General features: G+C 45.1%; 1 protein-coding gene across 3 annotated transcripts in view; it reads right to left on the reverse strand.

Moving 5' to 3' along the window:
• FANCC (FA complementation group C) overlaps positions 1–17,841 on the reverse strand; it is a 143,601-nt gene extending 125,760 nt beyond the window's left edge. Inside the window, exon 1 of one of the 3 annotated variants that reach the window (XM_059724842.1) lies at positions 17,635–17,841. The gene's annotated coding sequence lies outside the window, so the exon portion shown is untranslated. The remainder of the gene's footprint in view (positions 1–17,634) is intronic. The other 2 variants (XM_006266606.4, XM_059724841.1) reach the window with 2 other exon arrangements.
• Positions 17,842–18,625: the final 784 nt, after the last annotated feature.

Here is an 18,625-nt window from a genome sequence, read left to right on the forward strand (position 1 = left end):
CTTTTTAGAAGTTTTATAAATAGGTCACAGCAGTCCATGGATGAGAATGATCTCTACCATAGCTCACTGATGGGTCTTGAGGTGATTTAAGAGTCCAATCCTTGAGCCACAAATGTGTCTGCAGAAGTTGCAGGTCTTTTCACAGGGACACTAGGCTGTAGGCTGGGATTCTTCTCCTTTTCCATCCTCCGCTTTCTCTTCTTTGCTTCAAGGGCAAGACACTTTACTCCAAAATGTGCTGCTGCTTGGTTGAGGTTGCAGTGCCACTGGAGTCATGTAGCAGACGGCTCCTCCCATCTCGTGCATTGGCATCCAATTCCTTGAGGTAGGCCTTCAACGTGTCCTCATAGCGTTTCCTTGGACCACCACGAGATCTCAGGCCATAACTAAGCTGGGAGTAGAGCATTTGTTTTGGGAATCAAGAATCAGGTATCCTCATATAATGTCTGGTACAGAGAAGTTGGTGCTTGAGGATCACCGACTCAATGATGGTAACACTGGCTTCAGCAAGGATGCTGGTGTTTGTGCAGTGATCTTCCCATTTGATATGGAAGACTTTCCAGAAGCAACGTTGGTAGGGACCTACCTAAATCATGGCAGGAGTTCACAGTGCAGCAGACAAGGTTCCTTGGGTGAATCTGATATCTTTTATTACACCAACCCAAATAGTTGGAGAACAGTTATTAAGCAAGCTTTCGGGTTCAAAAACTCTTCGTCAGGCTAAGAAAGTTTCAGTTGGTGTGTGCTCTTCCTGGATGGAATGAAAAGTAAAGAAGCCAGAGGCTGGGCTGGGGAGTCAGTTGTCAGGCAGATTATAATGTGTCAAAAATCCAATGTCTATATTTAGTCCATGATTTTTAGTATTCAGGAGGTTGATGTAGTGGAGTTCATAGGCTCGTCTCTGGGATGTGTTGTGTAAGTTTCCTTTCAGGATCAGGACTGAGAGATTGGAGAGAGAGTGGTTTTCTTGTGAGAAATGTGCCCCCACCGGTAATTGGGTATTTCTGTCTTTGACAGATTTCCAGTGTGTGTTGTTAGAAATTGTGCGCAGAGAAAGGGGTTTCCTTTAGCAATACGGGAAGCACAGCCTGCATCTTCAGGGGCCCACAATTTCCCCCATAGTAACTAAGCATGATAGACAAGCTTAACGGCAGACCTGTGCCTTATTTAGTAAAACTTTTTAAAACTTTATTTTGATTGGAGCTTACGCTGCAGGTGAAAGAAGAGTTATGCAGTACTAGTCATTTTCCGTTAAAGCTTTGTGCATGCGAAATATCATGTAACCAGAGAACATAAATACGTGTGTGAGAGTGCAACCGAGGCCCCTCTGCCTTTCTAAGAGGACCTTCGGCCGAATAAACTGAAAAGACCACACCCTTGTCTCCTGCTTATTTGAGTCTCAGCTGGGAAACGAGCCCCGTTGGGGTCAGGAGTATTTGCAGGTGTTCCCTTTCCAGGTTGGGAGCTTAAGCGAATAATTTCTCCGACAGTGTTCATTCTGGTGCGCAGTTGTTCTTTGGTCTCTCCTACATATTTACCATCAGGGCATTTGGTGCATTGGATGAGGTATATTACATTTCTGGAGGTGCAGCTGTAAGATCCAGGAATGCCGATGGCTCTGTTGTGGGGTGTAGTAATAGCTGGGGTGGTGATGTGTTGGCAGGTTTTGCATTTCTTGTCCTGGCACGGTCTGGATTCTTTTGGTGTGTTCTGGGCTTGAGGAAGTTTGCTTCTGGTGATGAGGTTAGTGAGGTTCGGTGCTTGTTTGAAGGCTTGGATGGGTGGCTCTGGGAAGATCTTTTTAAGAATAGGGTCTCTTTCTAGTATGGGTTGCAATCGTTTGAGAAATTTTCGTACAGGTTCAAGGGAGGGGTGATATGTCATAACCAGCAGTGTGTGATTTGTGTGTGGGGGGGGGGGGGGGGGGTCCTGTACTGCAGCAGTGCAGCAGCGCATTTCATCTTGTTCTTTTCACCATGCACCTCTCCCCCTCTTTCTCCTCCTCCCACCACTGAGAGGCCAAGAAGCAAAGACCACAGCATTAATTGCCTCTCAGCCACTCAGCAAGATTAAAGACACTGCTATGCTGCAAATTTCCACCAGTTTAAGCAGGTCCCTAATCATTGGTGATACCTCTCCCAGCTCTTCAGATGATAATGGTAGGTCACCCAGATTTCACATCCATAAAAGAGAGTAGGGATGATGACTGACAGCATTGTAGACCTGGATCTCAGTATCTTTCCAAAGACTGTGATCAATAAAGACACTGCAAAGCAATTTCCCAAAAGAGACACTTGCGTACCAGATCCTGTGAAAGATCTCCTCATCAGCGATCACTCTCTGAAAGGTGGTTTCTGAGGTAGGAAAAGTGCTTGACTATCTTCAGGGTCTTTTCCTCAATGGTAATTTGGGGAGGAGGAGGTCATATTCATGAGCTGGGGCAGGCTGATAGAGCACTTTAGTCTTCTCAATACTGACAGAGAGGCCCAAAGTTTGGTAGGTTTCTGCAAAGAGATCCAGCACAGTCTGGAGGTTTTCCTCAGTGTGTGCAATGTGAATACCATTTCAGACACAGTCATATTTATACTAGATAAGAACAATGGCATTATCTCAATTGCATTATCTTTCAGTTCATATATCTCAGTCTCTCCTCCAGGACAGTATTGTAATAAACATTCAATGAAACCCCATTTTTCTAAAGATAAAGTATTTATCCCTGCTTTCCCCTTCACACATTTCTTTTCAGGGGACAGATGCTTTTTAACAGTTTCATTTTGTTTGTTTATCCAGGGGAAGATGGAAAGTGATTCTAATTTAGAAACTTATTTGCCAAACAATTTGGAGAAATTAACTGCCAAACAAATTAACAATAATATAAGATTGGCACTTAGATAAAATTGAAAATAGGACTTACTTTATATTGAGAAACAAGTTAAGGGGTTAGACCGGGGCGGGCAAAGTCTAGCCCACAGGCTAGATGAGGCCCAGAGCAGACTCCATTTCCAAGCAGCCCCTGTCCATGCTGCTGCGCCCAGTTTCCATGGAGACCCCAACAGCAGCAGGGCCATGAGAAGTGGGGACAGGGTTTCCATGGAGGCACACAGGCAGGCAGTGGATCGCAGATCTGCTCCGGCTCCAGGCCACACTGTCACCACTGCAAGATCCCAGCTCTGGAGCAGCTTCCTGCCCAGCTGCGTGGGCTGCTGGGGCCAGCCTCCATGGGAACCCTGGCCTCATGCTGTCATGGCCCCGCTGCTGCTGGGTCTGATTTATGAAACTATTCCCCTCAACATCTTTAAAGTATCTCATTTCTAAACCCCACACTGCAGCTGAGAAATTAGCCATCTGATGATGACTAAATAGAAGGCTGATAGGGCATAGCCAGGATTTACTTTAAGGAAAAAATGAATGATATATATGTTTGAGAGTATCCCTCTCCCATGACCCATTGCATCTATGGACAGCTTCAGATGCATCTAAAAATACACAGTACAATGAGGCCTTGTTCCTGAAGGGCTTCTATAATATAAAGATTTAGTAATAATAATTGACCACAATCTCCAATGTGGCTAATATGAACACATGACTATACCCTGTGCACTGTTTCAATTGACAGTGAAGCTAGTGGATCAAGAAGATCATTAGAAGTTTTAATGCATGAAGATTTGAAAGTTACCCATATTTATCTATTTCCAGCTATTCTTCCTCCCTGAGTGCTAAATAGGGGTGCACCAATAGAGAATTTTTGGGCTGATACCAATGGCCAATTTTTAAGAAGCCATATCGGCTGATACTGATCTGATTCCGATATGCAGCCAGGCAGCTTGGAGATCAGTGTCGGGCTGGTAAGTCTGTTGTGGGGGAAGGGAGAGGGGAAAGGAAAGGGCATGGAGGCATAGATCAAGGACCCCGTGGTGAGGGACAGAGTGGGGCAGGGGCAGGCACTGCTAAGCCAGGACTGGAATCAGGACGGAGCCGCGAGAGGCTTGTCTGGGGGGTGTAGGGGGGAGTCACCTGCCACTGCATGCACCCCGAGAGGGCATGGGGGGGGGTGTATCCACAGATCTGCAAGCGGGACGAAGGCGGGCTGCAGCTGCAAGCTGGGGTAGCTCCAGGCTCTTCCCAGCAGAGGGTTGGGCCAGGCTGGGCTGTGCTCGGAGCGGGCAGCAGTGGCGCTGGGAGCAGGACTATGGTGGGGGATGTTGCCATCCCAAAATTCACTGTAGTGGCAAGAGCCGCCCCCCACACAAGTGCCAGACAAGCTGCTCGCGACTGTCTCACGCACCACCCCGGCAGGGCAGTGCCTGCTTCTGCCCCACTCCCTCCCTCACCACGGGGACCTTGATCTGCCCCCCCCACCTCTACCCTCCCCCACATCAAACTTACCAGCCAGATGCTGTTCTCCAAGCCACTGGGCAGTACTCCTGGCCGCATGCATACTGCAGCTGCGTACATGCATGGGGCGTTTATCGGCCACATCAGCAAAAAAATGTCAACTGCCAATACTGTCAATTTTCCCTATATTGGTGCTGATCCAATATGGGACCAATGTATCAGTGCACCTCTAGTGCTAATGGGGACATAAGTGGCAATCTACATCAATGACCTCATTAACTGAGGAAGCTCAAGAGAAGTCTCAACTAAGTGATTTATTATATCACTCTTCTTTTCTTTTCTTTTTTAATCATAGTTATGAACTTCTAGTGCCTTCCTCTTTATCACAGGGAAGTAAAATTTGGTCTATAAAACATTTTCCCTGTTCATGGATTAGGAAATTCTTTAGTGCTGGATAAGTCAATCATTTTGAACTGTGCAGGATACATTAAAATGAGCCTTATAAAAGACATGGGTTTGATCTGTAATAATTTATGAATATCATATATAACCTGGCTACTGGGATAGGAACTATCTTTGATTATTGGAAGGTTTACTGTATGCATGTATTAGTTTAGTTTAATAAGAAGGGCTATGGGAAAACACATAGGAAGGCAAACAAATTAGGAAGGTTCCAAAGAAGCAACCTCCCAGTAAACAAGTCAGGAAGCATTAAGAGACAATGCTTGAGTTATTAGTCATGCAGATGCTACTTCCAGGCTTCTGCCAAATTACAAGACTTGTTTTGAAAGCGAACCAACAGATATAAGGAATTTAAAACCATTAAAAAAAGCACTCTCTATCCACAGCTTGGAAATCACTTTCTGGAAGACCTTTATTCAGAACAGACTAACATAGCATATTTATGCAAATTCAAGATGAGGCCCCTTTCCACAAACATTTTGGGGGGAAAAAAGCCTCATTTTAGATTTGCATACTGGCCCAAGGCAGGTGGCAGGCTAGCTCCCGCCTCAGTCCTGGGCTCAGAGTTGAAGCTGGAGCTGAGCCACCACTTACCCCAAGCTGGGGTGGCTTGTGCAGCGAGAGAGGAGGCACATGACCAGAAGTGTATCAGGGAGACTGTGTGGTGGGGAGGGAGAAAGAACGTAGGAGAGACCACGCAGCTACTCTATGACAAGTAAGCTTGACAGGATTCACTTTTTATTGGCAAATGTTGATAAGCGGGCAGGGAGAGCCACTGGCTGCATGGGGCAGACGCTGCTGCAGCTGCAGGAGGTTTCCTTGCCAGGGAACTGGAGGGGCCGTGACTGCCGCAGGACAAAGGAAAGTGGTACCGTGCATGGGGACGGGGTAACAGGCTGAAAGCCAGACAGTACACAACTTCCCCTGTGCCTACTATTTGCTGGGCTGGAGGAGAAAGCAGGCATGTTTGTTTGTGCATATATGTGTGCATGTGTGCACATGCACCCTTCACCCTTAAGTTCATGCAATATTGAAAATGTAAATTGAAATAAATGCTTAAAAATAAACATTGATGTTAGCCGTTACAATTATTAGAAAATAAAAATCAAATTCTGTCAAACCACAAGAAGAAGCTAGCAGATAAACACATGCCAAGTTTGCACAAACTAACCAGCATGTGTATTAAACAGCACTTTTAACATTGAGATCGATGGAAGAAAGCAAATGGCTCGCACTCTTCACACAATTAAAATGGCTGCCTGGGTTAGCTGTGGGCATCATAAACAGCTTTGTCTGTGGTTGTCTATAAACATTGGTGGGTAAGTATCTGCTTAGAAAGATATCTGCCAGAACAACCTATGGAGAAGACTCTCAAGGTAGGAATTGGACCTCCATTCACCAGGTTTCAACACCATTCAACCTGAGCACTGGCTTCACCGCTAAAACAATGTTCTGTTATGCAGTAAACTAAAACTATCAGTGAAATGCTAAAATATGTCTCCTCTAAAACATCAGAGACAAATGGCTTCTATCAAGTTAATCATGATTCACGTTAATCAAGAGAAGAATCCTAGCCCAAACCCTTCAGCACAAGTATGTGAACACAAGATAAGATACTGTTTACTGATACTGAATTGCATATCTATACCAAGACAGTCCCCATGGCCTTCTTCCTGCTTATACTAAGTGAATTATTTTTCTCTGGAGATAAGCTCCACTCTGACAATACTTTGGAATCCAATTTAAAAAAAAGTTTTGATGTTAATATTATGCAACCATCTTATATACGTACTTGTAAGCACCCAAAGAACTTAATAAAAAAAGGTCAGCCTGTAACAAGTGAGGAAGAGAAAGATAAACCAATTTGCCCAAGCTCACCCATGAAAAAGTCAGAAGTAGTACCCTGCTCCAGCAGGACACTCCAGTTCTCTAGCCATTAGACTCCACACTCAGGAAAGAACACACTACTCAACCCAAGTAACATAGGCTCAATAAATCAGGATAGTTGCAATGATGAAGGGCAACACATTGAATCAATAGGTATTTCATAACAGAAGTGATAACATGACACACCTGACAGAGATAATACCCTTCAAAGAAATTCCAAAGAGCCCAAAGCATCACTCACAAGGGCCTAAGGGAAAAGTGTGCATTTATACTGGTATAAATTGAGACTGTGAAATTATGTTTAAAAAAAGGGAGATCAATGTAGGGGACAGGACCAGAAGCAAGTTTCAAGCTGAAGCAGGGGAAATTAAGTCTGGAGATTAGGAGGAACTTTCTGATTTTGAGGGTAATCAGGCATTAGAAAAGGCTACCTGGAGAAGTTGTGGAATACCCACCCTTGGAAACTTTCAAAAGCAAGTTAGACACTTGGCTGGGATTAGTCAAGCATGATCCTGATTTGAGTAGGCGTTTGGACTAGATGACGTTATGAGGTCCCTTCCAGTCCTACTTTTCTATGATCCGATAATCAATGTAAAAGGAGATCACACTGACAAATTAAATCATGCATTGCACTAGCTAGCACATTGTTGTAGCTTCTCAATCAAGGTACTTTGAGGTCCTTTCAAAGGTGCTGCAGGGTGCCATGCAATGTTAGCACTGTTAGGTATGCAAATATGATTCACAAGATAAGCCCAGATATTCTGCCCTGTGATGGTGTTTCTGAATTATTTGCAACAGAAGAATTGCTCTATTAATTTTCTATAGTGAAAAAAAGAGTGAAAACTAAGAGATGGCATTTTCTAAAGTGTGCCTTGAGGAGTGAGAACCACTTGTTGTAAGAGAATCTTCCAAGTCTTCAATAATTTTCATTCTTCTGTTCAACTATTATCCCACTCATCTACTAAAAAAAAATCTAAATTAAAAAGGTTTAATTTATAACATTAAGTCCACCCACATGCAGCTATGGGTTAATTGTGCTACAAAATAAAAATAACTTTCTATGGCATCCCAAAGCAAAATTTATATTTGCCCCCTTTTTTATGTAGATCCTCCTGCCTCATGGGTTTATTTATAAGATTTCATAACACTTCTTGGCAATTTGTACCAGTTCATTAATTCTTTTCAATGAAAGAGATGTGTTTTCCTTGGATTTCATAAAAGAATACCTTTACAGCAAAAGAAATACCTACCATTCACAGAGTCCCTACAAATACTGCTCCAATATTAGACTTTATTTTCCACTTAGTTTAAGACTGGAGATATAATGGTTACATTCAAATGAATACAAAATTGATTTTAGAAGTGTTAAATTAATTACTTTCATGTAGGCTCTGTTGCAGTGCTTTAAATGTACTAATATGAACAATTATAATTATTGGTCAGACTTTTTCCTTTTCTGGTTATAAACAAATGGTGAACAATTTAAGAGAATAAAGCTATAAAGGCTTTCATTTTTCTTCATTATCACTTCTTTTTTTTGCATAAAAACAAATATTCTAGTAAGATGAGCTTACTAAGGAAAAGTAATTCAAGAATGTTATTGTTACTAAAATTACACTATTCAGAGGTTAGTGTTCAGAAGTCTGTGCATGTTTACAATGACTAGAAATCTTATGTTTTGTTCCAACATATTTTTGAAAAAAATCAAACAATTTTAAGTGATCACAGAGAGAGTTGGGGCAACGGATATTAAATGTTTACTTTCCTCTTTGCAAACACTGCAATTGCTTCATTTTGCCAAAGTCAAATTGACGTAGATCCTCGGGGTTTGGTTTGTTTTGGCGGGGGAGGGGGGTGTTGTTTTTTGGGGGGTGGGGGGAAGGCATGGGGGAATTTTAAAAAAGCCTTCACAACAAAGATACAACATGATGGCAGAAAAGGAAACCTGTCATAGTAATTTGTTTATAACATCTGAAATAGATAGCGGTAGCTTTTAAGTAAGAAATATCTCCCTAAAATTAGAAATACTGATTTCATCACTTTTTTATTTCAGTTTTCCCATCCCAGAAGTTGCCTTTACTTTTTGGTCTTATATGCAAAATAAAATGTGTTCTTAATGTAAAGTATTAGAGCTTGCCCCATTACCCTACTTACCACATATTTAACAATGCTACTGTTGAAGTAAAGCTAAAACTGTGTAGTTCTGGTATTCTAATAGAAGGGAGCTCCTAATGAATTTAGGTCAACTGATGATAGATGACAACTTCTGATACATAATATATGAACCAAATATTAGATAGTGGTATGTCTCTTGGCCCAGATTTCTTGTAGGCTCTTATATGTCAATTTAGCTGTACATTATGATATATTTATTGTAGTCACTGTTTAGAATATTTCAACACAGTCACATAGTTAATCTAGATTTGTAAAATAAACATGCCTAGCAAGTCCAGTAGGAGGGAGGAAGGATAGCTTTGCAGTTAAGCACAGGTCTGGTAGTCAGAAGGCTTGAGTCTGAGGCCCAGTTCTGACAAAGCCCTCCTGTCTGACACTAGGCAAGTCATTTGATTTTCATCTGCCTGGTTTGTTCCCCCTCTATGAGCAGGACAATACCAATTTACCTCATAGGAATCTTGCAAAGCATGATTTATTAAATCTAACATCCATATATTAAGCTCCATACTCAATGCATATCTTTGTTACTGTAGCAAATCTTGATGTATTTACAAGCAAAAAGTTTCCTCCCCTACATTCCTTAACTCAGGGGTGTCAAACTCACCCCTGGTCAGATCCGGGCTGCAGAGCTCCTCCGGTGTAAGATCTGTAGAGTCAGCAGCATCTGCAATGGGTGGGGCAGGCAGCAGCACAAGTCAGGCATTGAAAAGCAGCACGGGACTGGGCATCAAGCAGCCATGCTGGTGCAAGTGCAGGTGGCAGCAGGGCAAGTGAAAGCAGTATCTGCACAGCCCACTCCCTGCTGCCAATGGCCATGTCCATCAGGATCTGTGGAGCCTGAATTCTGGTACAGGGCATGATCCAGTGACCATACCTGAAGTTAGGGGGGGAAGGTATCTGGCAGGACTACTAGTGGGTCAAATAAAACAGTTCTGTGAGCTGGGCTGTATGTTTGACACTCCTGCCTTAACTCCCCTAGGCTCTATGGATCATCATCATCATCAGTAATTGATCCACAAGCCAAATTAGTCCCTTCACCTATATCTATACAACTCAACTGCCTTCAGTGACACCTGTGCAATCTACTTTGAGATTGCACAGTCATAACTGAAGGAAAACCTGTACCTTCAAGAATCTTTATCACTGCTGTTAGAAAAAACACAGGTAAAATTAATTGTTAGAGCCTAGGAAGACTTTTGCAAGGCTTAAAACAAGAGCAACACTTTTATGAAAAATTAGTAAGATATGCTGAACATGGAAGTCTGCAGTGCATTATAAAATGTTACTTTTAAAAGAAAAGTCATGCCTTAACTCCCAAACTTCTTTCTGTCTACTTGCATAACCATCCAGTCACAAATCTGAAATGCTAATAATATTCCCACCTTCTATATTAAACATGTCCTTGAAGAACAGTTTATAAAACATGAAGATGATGAAAAGGACTAAGTACATATTACTATACAAGCATGCTCAGTTAGAAGTAATAACCATCCAGGCATAGCCATTCTCAAGTTAATATTATCTATATTGACAACTGAGAACTAACTAAACATTCGCGCTATGTAAACCCAGAGCATGTTTTTATTCTTTTTGCAACATATGCAAAGTGATTGGTCCTCATTAGAGAGAAACTGTTTGCCAAATTTCACTCAAAAATGTTTTGCATTCTTATAACTTAGAAGCAGATTATCCTCTTCCACCCCCTTTTTTTCAAACAAGGGGCAGAAGGAAGGAATTTGCCACCATGCGAAATCTAAACATGTAAAGGCTCAGACTAGAAATAATTTTTATCCCAAAACTACAAGTAAAAATGTAGAGAGAGATTTTTAACTTACAAGTAATCACTGTCTTCACTTTTGCAGCATTAATTCTACAGACAGCCATTTATATATTAACTAAAAAAAAATCTACAAATACTTTCTTTGGTGAAATTTAAATTGTTTAATTTGAGAATTTACTCAATTTATTACAGCTGTTCTACTGTTTATAAATACGGTAAGATCTTTACAGCCAGGCATTCTTTTGCACATGTTTTGTAGCAACCTGATCTAAAATATGTTATATTGATCAACAGAATTTGTTTAATGTCTCTCCAGAGCTAAAAGTTTTCTAAAATTAAAGCAGCATACAAATGCATCTTCTTGTAAATGTTGATTTATTGTAATCATTTCCAAGAGACCACAAAACAGACTGGGCAACTCATTGTAAGGAAAACGATCACCTGAACTACAAATCAGCCTCTCTTCTGCCTTCTAAAAATGAATGCTCAGTCATAAACATAGTAGCATGCAATAATCAGTGGTAGGGTACAGAGACAGCACATGTATGAAACCTGGACGACAGAACTCGTGATTTTTTGACCCAGAACCACATAATCTAAAGGAAAATCTCCATTTCAAGGATTGGTACTAGTAGGGTTTATAACCACTTCACATGCTAACCACTAGAAAGTGTGAGCTACAGATACATAGTAGATCTGTTTCCATCCTAAAGATGGCAGTGGTGAACAAACATCCACTATATTACATAAAGATGGAGAAGGCACAGATGAGACAGCAAGGAGAGGAAAAACAGGCAAAAGAATAGGATGAAAGGCAGCATTAGAAACAGTCTGCCACCCATTCCAGAATTCACGTGACCGTAATGATTCTCTCAAGCTTCTCACAAACTCTCAATATATTTAAAGGGTCCCAAATTTATCAGAGATAGAATCTATCACTATTTGGTTGTGACAAAAGGTGCTTTCCCATAAGACAACAAAAGGAAAGTGGCAACCCTAACAAAAAGTAAGGAAAATGTGAGGACAACACAAGGAAATAAATTCACTAAAAAAGCTCTATAAAAAAGCACTAAAGATAAGTTTGCCTTAAGTTGACTATACTTTATGCAGCCTAAAAATTCTATTTAAATATCTTTAACTAAAAACATTGTCCCCAGGTTTAGCAATAAGAGGCCCTAATTGAAAGGTCATATTTGAACTGCAGTTCTGGATTCCAACGTCAATGGCCCACAGAGCCAAAACCCGTGATTCAAACAACCCTGGTTTTAGAGGTTCAAAGTCTAAATTTAGCTTATTTTTTGAAGGATGTAGAGAAGGAAAAGAGGGTGGATGTCTGGGAATTTTGACAATTTTTTTTGATAATGCTCCTTTGTTGAACTGTTTTTGAGCCAACTTCCAATTGTCAAAGTTCTAGGGTGGTTATAAAAATGATGATGGTAGTCTAGTATCTGTAGCCGAAGACAGGGCAAAGAACGATGGGCTTAAATTGTATCAACGGAAATACAGGAAGAACTTCCTTACTATAAGTAGTGGAGTAAATTGCGGAGAGGTTACAGAATCTTTAACTTCGGACTTTGTTGACAGCAAGTTAAGCAAACAGTTGTCCAGAATGATTTAGACAGGCATTGAACTAAATCAGTACAGGACAACCTTTTTTCCAGCTGTTCCACAAGTTAACGCCTACCTCGGATCCCCCTCCCCTGCTTGATCTGCTGCTCTGCTTTGTGCTCCCTTCTCTATGCCCCCTGCCTAATCTGCTGCTCTACCTTCTTCTACCTGCCCTATGTTCCACCCAGCCTGCCAAGTGCCACACATGGAGATTGCCAGTGGCACTTGTGGGACAGATGCTGAAGGCTGGACTAGATGACTTCCTGAGGTACCCTCCAGCCTTACTATTTCATGATTCTAAACATAGGCAGGGTTCTAAAAGGACTGCATGCTTTCCTGCCACCAAACCTGGTGGACTGTTTCCTGGCTCTGTGGCTTCAGTTGTGACCTGTAACATGGACTGCTCTTGAAGTGGGGACCCAAGTTGTTCAATTTCTTGAATTGGAGCCATGGGTCTGGAATAGCCTCAGCCTGACAAAGGGCTCCCAAGGCTTCTGAGCTCCTACCTTCCTGAGCCTGTAGGACAGATCAATAACTGTGGTATGATGGTTATTTGGGTCACCCAACCCATGTGGCCTTTCCCTGTGTGAACAGCACCTGTTGTCACCATGATAGACCAGATGACTTAGCACAACACCCTTATGAGCCACACTGGCTGGCTTTTCTGTGTGTCCTCCAGGGTCACCTGCTTTGTACATTAGTACCATATTGTTTTAACTATAGAGTACCCTCAAGTATAAGTTGACTGCAGCGATGGCTCTGTTTGAGTGGGAAAGGTCAATTTATAATCAGAATATGGTAACGTTACAGGTTTCCCTTGATTTATACGGTACGTGTGTTCCTGGAGAACGCCGCATAAATCCAATATGCATAAAGCGAACCCACTTTATAATGTAAGAAACAGGGATAGGTTCCCGTGTCGGCTGCTCCCAGGGCCGCTCCAGCATGGGCTGGAGTGAGCGCAGACAAGCAGAGCCCTGGGTGGTGCAGGGTGCGGCACTCACCCCAGGCCCAGCTGTAGCAGCCCTGGGAGCTGCCGGCACCAGCTCCCTGTAGCCACTGGGCTGCACCATGGCTGCTCCCAGGGCTGCTCCAGCACGGGCTTGGGTGAATGAGGACAAGCGGAGCCCCAGGCAGTGCAGGGTGCAGCACTCACCCCAGCCCCAGATGCAGCAGCCCTGGGAGCTGCTGGCGTCAGCTGCCTGCACCAGGGCACAGTGCAGCCTAGCGGCTACAGGGAGCTGGCATTGGCCACTCCCGGGGCAGCTGCAGCAGGAGCTTGGGTGAGTGGGGACAGGCAGAGCCCCGGGGGGTTCAGGGCATGGTACAGCCCAGCAGCTGCAGGCAGCTGGTGCCAGCTGCTCCTGGGGCTGCTGCAGGAATGGCTGGGGTGAGTGGGGCCATGGCCCTTTCCCCTCCCCCCACAGACTTACCTGCTTGGGGGTGGGGGGAGCAGCATCTATACTAAACGCATAACAGCGAATTTACCTTGCATAAAAAGAATTATGGGTCTAAATATGCTCATCACATAAGAGCGAATTTGCATATAAAGAACCCACATAAATCAAGGGAAACCTGTATTGAAAAGGGAAGGGTCATCTTTAGAAAACCAATTCAGACATATTTCAAGTGTCAGGAGTAACTGAAATACCTCACTCACCATGAGTAAAGAAGAGCGGGAACGGATCTCTACCATACTTCCTTGCTTTCAACTTTAAAAAAGATTTCTGTCAAAATGATTTTGAAATCCTACCTACATATATGAATCAAAACTTTGAGCAAGTTTGGCTGCTTCTCTTAAAAGAAAAAAGAATAATAGGTGCCATGTCTATTTGAATAAGAAACCATATATACAGAAGAAATAATATACATGGGCAGTTTCTACACTGGAATACAGACATCTCAAAAATCTCAGTTTGCATAATATGTGTTAGACACAATGTTATAATAGATCAGAAATGAGGCTGTACATTATTTGCTTCCCCTGTCAGTAAGGCTTTTGGATGGGTGCTTGTATGCTGGTCTCACATACAGTGTTAGCATGAACTGTAGCGCTTTTAGCTTGAAAACAGGAAGTTATTACACTATCCCAGTACTAGCATTCTAAAAGGAAACTAGACTTTCACCTTTGTTTCACCAGTTCAAGTTTTCAAACTGTCCAATCCTTTATTAATATTGAGCAAAACTGACTAGTTGTAACACATGAGCGCTGTTCAATGACATATGAAATGAAAATTCACATACATAATCTCCATATATGTCTGAATGTATGGACATGTCTCAGTTATAAGTCCCCCCTCCCCAACTTTGACAGTAATTAACAGTAATGTAGGGATGCAACCGAGCACCTGGGGCACAAGGGCAGTGGTGACTTCTGGTTTGTGAGCAATCATGACTGCCAGCTGCAGCCACTTTTTTCACCTCCCCAACAGGCATCTTAGGTAGTTACCCCATTCACTCCACCCTAGTCACTGGTCATTAACAATTCTGTTGCATCTTCATGAAAAAGTTGAAAGATGAATTGCACAAGGGGAATTAAATATCTTCTCCCACTTATAAAACACATATGAAGCACAGTGGCAGTATGCAATACCTGTATGGCATCATAGTTTAACAAATACATATGGCAAAGTGATGTGGAGAGTGACAGGAGGGAGGAAGAATGGCCTAGTTGTAACCACTAAAAAGTGGATTCCCTGTCCTTCCACCAACAACTTATGGGACATGGAGCAATTCAGTCTACCTGTGAGACCCATGAAGGGTGCTTGTCATGAGTTTCAACAGGTTATGTGTAATTTTTAGTTCCTTTAGCACTGTGAATGCCAACAATACATTGGTAGAGTGCAGGGGTAACCATAAGTGGCACAGGCAACTTCTGTTTGTGGCATGCAATAAACTAGGGAGGGGACAGACAACACACCAGCAGATAAGTCAACAAGCAGAAAGCAGAGAAGCAGATTGGGCAGGGAGCACAGATACTGGAAACAGAAAAGTAAACCAGGTAGAAAAAGAGGATTGGAGTGCCACTTGGGAAGGGGGTGAGGCTAACCTGTAGCATGCCTACCAAAAAGGGTGCTCCCCCTCCATCACCCCCACTTGTATAGTGGACACAAATGAATAACTAAACACTGAGAGTCACATTATAAATGTTACACTATAAACTTTACATGAAAAGTTGGGAGATACCAGACCACGTACCTCCCTGGTTCACCCTCACTGACTTCATTAGTATCAGGGAGAGGCTGGGTCTGTAACAGGGTTGTCAAACTTCTAGACCACCAGGGACCACATGCCACATGAGCTGCTTAGCCCGCAAACCTCCCCCCCCCTGCCTGCCATGTGCACAGCCCCATTCCCCACCCTGGCCAGGCACACCATGCAGGCAGCTCCCCCACTCTGCTACTGCACGGGCACCTACACCCTCCTGCTGCAGCACCCCACCCCTAGGAGAAGGGGCAGGCGTGTCACACACACAAGGGACTACAGGTCTGGACTCACAAAGAAACTGGTAGCCCCCTCTACTGTTAGAAGGGGCTATTAAATGTGTGACAACTGAATACCTGGGACAACTAAAATGAAAACAGGGATGGGGGGACAAAGGTTTTAACAAGTGCTCCGAGCGGGAGACACCAAGCAAAGTGCACTGGCTAGTGCCTCTTCAATTAGTTCAAGAAGCTAGCAGACACCACCCAGAGAAGGGGCTGTGGGCTCTACCCAGAGATGTGGGGGGGAGGAAAGACAGGCCTATTTGTGGTGTCACGGTACACTAGGCCTATGCCCACCAGGAAAACTTAAGCCTCCCTTAATTGAGGACTCTTGGAGACGCAAGTGATGGGACACAGTGTGAAAACAGGGATGAAAGTGGGGGAATCAAAGGTTATAATGAGGGAACACAGAGCAGAACACAGTGGGCAGCATGCATGGCCCCTTGAACAGGTCCAAGGAGCCAGTGGACACTGCCCAGTGAAGCTCTGGCCAGAGATGTGTGTGAAGGAGGAACAGGAAATAGTCGCAGTCACCAGGGGCCTCTCTGGCCAGTCTCCTTCCTCCAGATAAGATGACAAGCTTGGCCAGAGCCAGAAGGAGGTTGCCAAGGGGGTCATGGGCCTTGGTGGGGCCATGGACAAGGAGTACATGAACGAAAAGGTACAGGGAGACATGCCCCTGGATCTCCATGGGAGGATGCCGAGGAGGCAGTGGATGGACTGCACTGTAGGCAGACGTGCGCCAGCTACTGTCAAAAGGGGGCACGTGGGGGCAGGCCTATTTGTCACTCTCCAGGGTACCATGGGCCTGAGCCCACAGAGAAACTGCTAGCCCCCTCCATTGCTATAAGGGGCTATCGAATGTGACAACTGAATACTTGGAGTAATGAAAGCTGAAATAGGGACATGGAGGGCAAAAGCCAGTAAGTTGCTCAGGGGTGGGGGGGGCGACAGTGAGCAGAGCCCACAGCCCCCTGAAAAAGTCCAAGGAGCCAATGGATGCCACCTAGAGCAGTGGTTTTCCACCTTTTTTCATTTACAGATGCCTAAAACATTTTGAATGGAGGTGCAGACCCTTCTGAATTATAGGAGTACATATTCACTTTTGATCTTTCAGTCATCTTTCATGGATGCTTTAGACATAGTCTGCAGACCTCTGAGGGTTTGTGGAAAACCACTGGCCTAGAGAAACTTAGCACGGAGACGTGTGGGGAACGGGGGCAGGCCTATTCGTGGCATCACGATGCTTGGGCCCAGGCCCACCAGGAACGCTTACATCTTTCCGTAACTAGGGAAGTTACTGGAGATGCAACAGCTGATTTAACGGGACAAAAACTGTGAAAACAGGGATGGGGGCAGGGGGACCACAAGTCAATGTGTGCTCTGAGGGGGGACACTGAGCCGAGCATCCCAGCCAGCCCCCACAGCCCCTTGACCGAGTCCAAGGTGCTAGTGGACACTCCCCAGAGAAACTCTGCCCAGAGACATAACGGATGAGGGACAGAAAAGTGGTCCCACAGTCCCCAGGGGACCAGAGCCTCCTTCTCGGTCAGAGAAGATGGCAAGCTGTGCCAGGGCCAGGAGGGGGTCACCCAGGGGGTCATGGGGGTGCGTATAAACCAAAAGGTGTGGGAGCTGCACCCCGGGGACCTCCTGGGAAGGCTGCTGAGGCGATGGGGCAGGGGCTGCACTGCAGGCAGGTGTGTGCCAGGGGCTCCCCCTGCTGGCAGAGGGGGACGTGGGGGAGGGGGCAGTGAGCCAGAGCAAGGGGGGTGCAAAGGAGGGCCCTCTCTGCGAACGCGGGGGGGGAAGCGTTCGCCAACGGCCCCGGGTGGGGAGGGGGGGAGCTCCGCCTCGGGAAGCAGGGCAGCCGCTCCGACCCCCCCCCCCGCCGCCTCTTACCCAGCTCGCGCGGCCGCCTTCCAATTTTCGCGCGCTCTGTCCTCGGCGGCCGCTGACGTCACACGTGCCCTCAACGACCTTAGTGCGCCTGCGCCCCGAGCGTGTGCAAGGGAAGTTGGGGCGGGGCGGGGCGCGAACCCCGGGCACATGCGGGTTGGGAGACTGGTCTGGGGTGGTGTTGCTGCGTTTCAGAAGCCGCTGGCCTCCTGCCGCCCCACCGCCACCGCACGGCGGGCGCTCGAGAGTGCTTCAGACCCTAGGCTCTGTTTCAGAGCCGGGGTCACTGCAATCATCCCGCAGCTCCCCGAGCCAGCGGGTCCCCTCGCGGAGCCGGAGCCGGTGCCTCGGTTCTGGAGGGACAGGGGTGGCCAAGGCGTGCAGCACGTCGGCCTGGGAGCAGAAAGCAAAGCAGCAGCACTGACAGGGCTGGGAGCAGAAAGCAGCAGGTGCAGCAAGGAGCACAGGGCTAGGAGCAAAAAGCAGCAGTGGATTGGGCTGGGCGTGGGAAGCAGAGTAGCAGCTTGGGCTGGGAGCAGAACACTGCAGTGGATCAAGCAGGGAATACTGGGCTGGGAGCAGAAAGCAGAGCAGGCAGTGAGCCCTGGGCTGGGAGCGGAAAGTGGAGCGGCAGAAAGTAGATGCAGCAGTGGATCAGGCAGGGAGTTGCAGAGAAGTCAGACCAGACGGGACTTCCAAAGGCCATCTCATCCATCCCCCAGCCTGCAGTAGGATGGTGGCTATCCAAGCAATTCCATACAATCCATAATCTAAATCTATTTAAGACTACCTGCCATCAACCCTGACGCAACCAGACCTAACAACCTGCCACAGTTAAAGCATGGGAACCAAGGCAGCCAGCATTCTGCTTCTATGAAACATTGTCAATACAGGTTTCCCTCGCTTTATGCTGTACATGCGGTCCTGGAAAACGGCGTATAACTCAAATTCACATAAAGGGAACCCACTCTTAAATGTAACAAATAGGGATATA

This window comes from Alligator mississippiensis, chromosome 3 (assembly GCF_030867095.1).
Source record: "Alligator mississippiensis isolate rAllMis1 chromosome 3, rAllMis1, whole genome shotgun sequence".
NCBI classification, from domain to species: Eukaryota; Metazoa; Chordata; order Crocodylia; family Alligatoridae; genus Alligator; species Alligator mississippiensis.